General features: G+C 36.9%; 1 protein-coding gene across 3 annotated transcripts in view; it reads right to left on the bottom strand.

The window, feature by feature from the left end:
• SUGCT (succinyl-CoA:glutarate-CoA transferase) overlaps positions 1-7,931 on the bottom strand; it is a 763,713-nt gene that overhangs the window by 363,135 nt on the left and 392,647 nt on the right. The gene's annotated exons all lie outside the window — the stretch shown is intronic.

Genomic DNA, 7,931 nt, shown 5'->3' with positions numbered 1-7,931 from the left:
TATATATATATATATAAAATATGATATATAAGGTCATTTTTTATTCCAACACTTAGCCCACACGGAAAAATCCAAATCCATCAGAGTAATATCTGAGGTGCTCCACGATTAGGACCCAAGTTACACTCTAACGTCATCTTCTACCATCCCCTATAATGATTCTCAAAATACAGTTTGTACCAGAATAATTCTGGGAAATCTACATAAGCCAATTCTTGAATCTTATCCAAAGACATTAAAAACCACTGGGCTTGGTTAGCTCCAGAAATATGAATTTTAACAAGGCCCCTGGATGATTCTAAGCCAGGTGTTCTTTTGGAGAACACTATAAAAACACTACCATAAAACTTTTACACTTGTCTTTCAAGAGGAAGAGTAAAGGGGAGACCATACCTAGCAAGGTGAGGACAAGGAGACCAAGAAGCCCAGCAGAGCACAGTCAGACCTTCTTAAAGGTACAAGTGTAAGTGGAAGGAGGGTGAGAACAAAGAACAAAGTAAAAGAAATTAGCACATGGATATTCTGACAGGACAAAGAACTTCAGGATGTCCCGAAAAGGCAAGGTGGAATGCAAGCGGGTAGGACTTCTGAAATGATGGAGTAAACTGCTCAACAGACCCTTTTCTCAATGACATAGCAAGTTAGCATGTGGAAATTAATGTTAAATATAATTTTAAATCCCTGGAAATTATTGTGAGGGCTTACAGCAGATGAAGAAATATTCTCTCAAGAAAACCCACTGAGTCTTAGAAAGAAGTGAGAATCTGGCACTGGAGCCATGGCTCACTCCGCTGATATGCCCTCTCTCCACCACCACCACCAAGCTCCAGGATTCCATGTGATGAAAGCTTTAACCCAGCACTCTACTCCAAGCAAGTGAAGCCAAGATAATGGGAGCTTGCTCTCTGCCAAACTCTCACTCTGGGATTACAGTTGTAGCCCATTCGGGACAGGCGACTGTATCTCTGACTTCCCTTAGACTTCCTGAAGCTATATTCCAGGCAGGTATAGCTGGGAGGACATAGTAGGTCATCAAAATAAAGAGCTCCCCAGCTCTCCCTGAAGCCACTGGCTTTTTTTGATAAGAGGATGGAAATTCCATGCCTAGTGACCTATGGAGGGTTGTTGAAAACAATAGGGATCTTTGTGGAGAGCAATCAAAAGAAAGCTGGTAGCTCCAGAACAGGAGCAAAACAGCAGAGAATCACCAAAAATTTAAAAGAGAGAACCAGGGAAAGAGACCTTTGGGGAAAGCCTTCCTGGGATCACAAGCAACTCTTCACGGTAAGGAAGGGGTGCATGCATCCCAGGCTGTGCCCACTAGGTGCAATCAGAGCCAGATGTGGTGACAGATCTGAAAGCATTCACAACGCTGCACCCTGACTCATCAAAAAATCAAAAGCCTCACTGGCATGGGCTCAATCTACCAAACACTGACTTAAGTATGCTATTCTGACCCAGGAGTGATGTCTAGGAAGCTATGCTTAAAAATCAAATCTCACCTATCTTTGGAAGTCTGGGCAACTGAGTGCCCAAGGTTGTGTTCTCACAGTAGCGAATCACAGAGGGAATCCCCAAGCTATTAGTCCCTGCCTGAAAGGAGGGAGGGAAAAAATTCTCTTTACTGTGACAGCAGCTTCCAAGTCACACACACAACCAACTACAAAGGATAAGAATCTAACTGGCTAAAATGGCCTTCACCCAATAAGTGGCTTATGCCAACTCAGGAGAGACCCACAGGTAAAAGATAAAAGCAGGTGTAAACCATCCGAGCTGGGACCTCAGTGGTTAAGGGTGTTGCAGGGAAAATGGAGTTCACAGAATTGGTGCAGCCAAGTCACTGCTCTTTGACCTGTTAAGAGACAGACAAAACAGTTCCTGGGGTCGAAGCAGATCTAATATGTCCAGATATCAACAAAGAATTATGAGACATGCAAAGAAACAGTAAAGTGTGACCACTACACAGAAAGAAAATGCTGGCAATAGAAACCACCTCTGAAGAGGCCCAGATGGTGGACTTAGCAAGAAAAAACTTCAAAGCAGCTATTATAAATATGTTCAAAGAACAAAAGGAAGCCATGCTTAAAGAATTAAAGGAAGATATGAGAACAATGTCTCATCAAAGATATCATATCAATAGAGACATAGAAATATTCCAATTATTAAAAGGAACCAAATGGGAATTCTGCAGTCAAGAATAACTGAGATGAAAAATTCACTGGAGGGGCTCGACCCTGCATGTGAATTGTCAGAAGAAAGAATCAGCAAATTTAGAGATAGATGAATAGAGATTATGCAATCTGAAGAGAGGGAAAAAATTAAGAAGAGAACAGAGCCTTAGAGAAGTGTGAAATACCATTAAAAGCACCAACGTACACACAAATAGCCGAACCAGAAGGACATTTGAGGAAGAAAGGAACAATATCAAAGAAATAACGGCTTAAAACTTTGCAGATTTCATGAAAAACATTATTCTATACATTCAAGTTCAGTGAACTCTAAGTATGATAAATGCTAAGAGACTCACACACACCCACAAACATAAACTTAAAATATTGAAAGACAAAGAGGAAACCCTTAAAGGAGCAAAAGCAAAATGACAGACAACATACAAGGAGCTGAATAAGATTAACGTACAATGTCTCATCAGACATCATGGAAGTCAGAAGGGAACATATTAAGACTATTAGAAGTAAAAAACTGTCAAACAAAAATATTGTATCCAGCAAAACTATCTTTCACAAATGAAAGCATATTCAAGATAATCCCAGTTATACCAAAACAGGGAATCTGTCGGTAGCCGACTTATTATAATAAATATCAAAGAAAGTTCTTCAGGCTAAAAGTAAATGATACCACATAGCACTATGAATCCACCACAGATAAACAGAATAGCAGTAAAATAATCACACAGGCAATTATAAAAATGATATAATTACATATTTTTCCTTTCTCCTCTTGGCTGATTTAAAAAGCTATTGCAGTATACTATCTGTATATAAGTGTAGTGTTGGGCCTATAACATATAAATGTAATGTATTTAACAATAATAGCACAAAGGAAGTGGATAAGGGCAAAAATGTGTACCAGATTGAGGAAAGGACATCAGATCCAACTCAAATCTTTAACTCAAATCCATATGTAGAAATTAGGGAAACAAGATAAAATAAAAAGATTAATATAAAAATTCTATAAATATGTATTTGCTCTCATTTCTTTTATCAGCTGTCCTGAAATATTTAATATAACATATTATTTAGAGTAATAATTATAATGGTGTATTGCTGAGTTTATAATATATATAGATGTGAGAGAGAAGAGTAAAGTTTCCATACTTCACTGTAAAAAAACAGTATAAAACTGAAGACCATCTTCCCACCCTTCTTAATTCTGACAACCATCAGATTGTTCTCTATATATAGGTCTGATTTTGCTTTTCGTTCACAAACATTTATTCATTTGTTTTGTTTTGTTTTGTTTTTAGATTTTTTTGTTTGTTTTTAGATTTCACAGAAAGGTGGAATCACATGGTATTCGTCTTTCTCCAGGACCCTCTAGGTCAATCCATCTTGTAGCAAATGGCAAGCTCTCATACTTTTCATGGCTGGTAATATTCCAGTGTGTGTGTGTGTATGTGTGTGTGTGTGTGTGTGACCTTCTTTATCCATTCATCTATTGATGGACACTTGGGTTGCTTCTCATATCTTAGTTATTATAAATAATGCTTAAACAAACACAGGGGTGCAATATTTCTTTGAATTAGTGTTTTCACTTTCTTTGGGTAAGTACCCCATAGTGGAATTATGGGTGAAAGGTAGTGGGAGATACAGGCTTCCAGTTATGGAATGAATAAGCCACGGGAATAACAGATGCAGCATAGGGAATATAGTCAATGGTATCGTAATAGTGTTGTATGTGATAGATGGTGGCTATACTTGTGAGCACAGCATAATCTATAAAGTTGCTGAATCACTATGTTGTACACCTGAAACTAATGTAAATTGTGTTAACTATACTCAAAAAGAAGCTGAAGTCAATAAAGTTGAAGCTGAAGTCTGATAATGTTAAGGTATATATTATAGGCCCTAAAGAAATCAGTTAAAAAAAAAAAACAAAACTCAAAATGTCATTGAAAGTTATGACAGAAATTAAAATATTATACTATAAAATATCTACTTAATATAAAAGAAGACAATGAAAGGAACCAAGGACTAAAAAAGACATGAGACACATAGAAAACAAAAAGAAAAATGTCAGGTGTAAATCCAACCATATCAATAGTAACTAAGCATGAATGGTTTAAACAATTCAATCAAAAGGCATACATTTTCAGAGTGAATTAAAAAAAAACAGGATCCAACTATATACTGTCTACATAAGAGACACTTTATATTCAAACATGCAAATAGGTTGAAAATAAAAGGATAAAAAAGATGTACAATGAAAACAACTATCATAAAAGAGAATGCAGGTCAGTGGGTTAAGTCTCTGCCTTCAGCTCAGGTCATGTTCCCAGAGTCCTGGGATAGAATCCTGCCTGCTTCTCTCACTCCCTCTGCCTGCCACTCTGCCTGCTTGTGCTTGCTCTCTCTCTCTCTCTCTCTGACAAATAAATAAATAAAATCTTTTTTTTAAGTATTTTTTAAGACTTTATTTATTTGACAGAGAGAAATCAGAAGTAGGCAGAGAGGCAGGCAGAAAGAAAGGGGGAAGCAGGCTTCTGTTGAGTGGAAATCCACAGATTTTTTAAGATTTTATTTATTTGAGAGAGAGATTGAGGTCACAAGTATGCAGAGAGGCAAGGAGAGAGAGAGAGAGGGAAGCAGGCTCCCCGCTGAGCAGAGAGCCTGATGTGGGGCTCGATGCCAAGACCCTGAGATCATGACCTGAGCTGAAGACAGAGGCTTAAACCACCGAGCCACCCAGGCGCCCCTAAATAAATAAAATCTTAAAAGAGAGAGAGAGAGAATGCAGTGGCTATACTAACAGCAGAAAACCGATATTAAAACAAACAAAAAAAAATCTAACTAGAAATAAAGAATCTTCTCTTTCTTAAGATGATAAAGGGATAATTCTTAAAGATGGTATAACAGGGGTAAGCATATATGCGTGTAAGAACAGAGGTCGAAATACATGAAGCAGAAACTGACTGAAAGGAGGGACAGACAATTCCTGAATAATGGCTAGAGATTTCAACACCCAACTTTCAATAATGTGTATAGCAACTAGGCAGAAGATGAAAAAGGAAATGTAAGAATTAAACAATGGTAAAAACAAACAAACAAGACCTAACAGACATCTCTAGCATATTCAAAAGAAAGAACACAGAGAACATTCTGCAGAACTGATCCCATGCTGGGACATAACATAAGCCTCAGTAAATCTAAAGGAGCTGAAATCAGTCAAAGTATGTTTTTTCAAACACAAGGAATGAAATCAGAAATCAGTATTAGAAAGTTTGAGAAATACATACAAATGTGGAAATAAATAAAAACACTTTTAAATAACCAAAGTTCTGAAATTAACCCTTACATTAATGGCTAATTGATTTTGAACAATAGTGCCAAGAAAATTCAATGGGAAAATATTAGTCTTTTTACAAATGATACTAAAGCAAGTGAATATATCCATATGCAAAATAGTAAAGCTAGACTTCACACCTTACAGGATACGCATACACACACACACACTCTCTCTCTCTCTCTCTCTCTCTAAATGGATCATAGACCTGAATGTAAGATGTAAAAACTATAAAACTCTTAGAAAATATGGGAGTAAATATTCATGTCCTTAGATCAGCAATGGTTTTTTAGTACAACACCTAAAGCACAGGTAATCAAAGTAAAAGAGACAAACTGAGAATTCAGGCTCCATTTTTAACTGCTGAGTTCTTACAGAATACAGAACTCCATTTCAAGGTCTCTGTAGGCTTTGAATACACCATTTTGTACCTCTTTCTCCTTCATCATTAATCATTTTAGAAAAGTTCTTCAAACATCAGTGGTGTTCGGTCCCTGTCAATCACTGCTCATGTTCAGCACTACCAATAATACAACTAAAATACTTTTTAATGTAATAACTACAATAAAATGATAATGAAAAATGTTTTCATTTGAATAAATCTGTGAAATCATAACCTTTAATATTGGCTGTAAGAGAGAGGGAACACATATGGAGAGAATAACTTTACCAAAAAAAAAGGAAATTTTCGGATACTCTCGGGTCACAATAATTTCAAAATCACTGAACAGTAGAAGTGGAAACCCTCCATTAAATTCCTCTTAATCACTGAGATGGAACTTAGAGTAATATGACAAACTGACTACAAAAAGGCTTTAAAAGGATAAAGAGTTCTTCGGTAAGTTGGGAGATCAGGCTTCCAGTTCCGGAATGAATAAATCATAGGAATAAAAGGTGCAGGGCATATAGTCAGTGGTATTATAATCATGCTTGGGTGATTAAGACATTTTGCAACACTTTGTCAGGTTTAGACTTTTATTAATTCATTAAATGGGATTCCTTATGCCTATTACTTCTCACTGCTCAAACACCCACATTTCTGTGTAACTCTTCTGTGACACTGGACACAATTTACCTTAAACTGGACTGGAGGACCTCCTTGAATGCTTCATAGCTTTGTCTTTGCTGATTCACTGTTTTCCATCACAATCTCCCCTTGCCAAATACCTAATACAAGACTACGCGTATAGTACGGGATACATAACATAGTCTTGTACAGAGAGAGACAGAGAGGGAGGGAGGGAGAGGGAGGGCAAGCACGTGACAGCCATCAATTACTATTTACTAAATGAATGAATGTCTGACTGAGTGAATTAGCGATTACATTCTCCTTTGCCCTGAACCACGTCTCTCACATTTTCACAGAAAGATCAAAAGAAGGCTTTTTTCTTTAACATAAATTCTACAGTCTTATTTCCATCAACATCAATCAAGTAATGTCCAAGGCATTCCAGTTGGCTAGCTAAGTATATTTGTGTTATAGTTCAAAGAAACTGGTGCCTCCAAATTTCTCAGCTATATTCAAAAAAATGAATGTAAAACGCCAGTAATGTTGTGCTACGTCCTTAGTTTTTATTTGACATTTCAGTGGGTTTCCTCTTACGTAATAAGAGATGAGGTTTCTTGCATTAGGATTCTTCTAAACTCAACAAAATAAGATATTACTCCCCAATACTTTGTGTTTTAATATAAAATGGAAGGTTTAAACTCTCCATTTTTATTTCATTTAATCCCTTAAGCCCTTAAACCTAAAGCACATTATTTCTTCAAAAATTTAAAGTATTATCCCCAGATATCATAAGACAAACACACACATAATATATCTGAATTTACTCACCACCTAAAGTACATCGTGTATGTTTAGAGATACATACAAAATTTATTTTTTTTTACTCGTCTACCAGGGATTATTTCCAGACATATTGTTTTGTCTAGATCTTCATCAACTGTTTTCCAGTTGCAGGGAACACTGCATGTATGTGTGTTGCCCAGCAGTGTAAGCACTGTGTGAGCACATAATTGTGCTTGAGGTGTGTAAGCCCGCCAGGACTACACAACCACATTTCAATAAATATTAGCTAATGTCATGGAGAAGGCAATCTTTAAAACACATCAACAACGTGTGGGTGTGTCTGTGTGTGTGCCTGCACACACGTGCAGAAGCGCGTGCACGCGTGAGTGTAGAAAGGGCTTGAAAAACAGCTTTGTATTTTGGGGTGATTCTGACACTTACTATATGAATTTTGAAGGAATTTTTTTCCAGATGCTTAGATAGTTTGCCAGAATGTGCTAAAAAACCAAATCGCCTGGAGAACATGAGCTAGCCTAGAGATTAATAAAACCTCCAACTTCACAGGCTCCGCAAATGATGATATGAAAACAACAGATAATTTGAAGCTATCAAATATTTC

Source organism: Lontra canadensis, unplaced genomic scaffold (assembly GCF_010015895.1).
Source record: "Lontra canadensis isolate GAN:19392208 unplaced genomic scaffold, GSC_riverotter_1.0 scaffold54, whole genome shotgun sequence".
Lineage (NCBI taxonomy): Eukaryota > Metazoa > Chordata > Mammalia > Carnivora > Mustelidae > Lontra > Lontra canadensis.
Note: the sequence above shows the minus strand (reverse complement) of the source record. Positions and strands in the feature narration are given on the sequence as shown.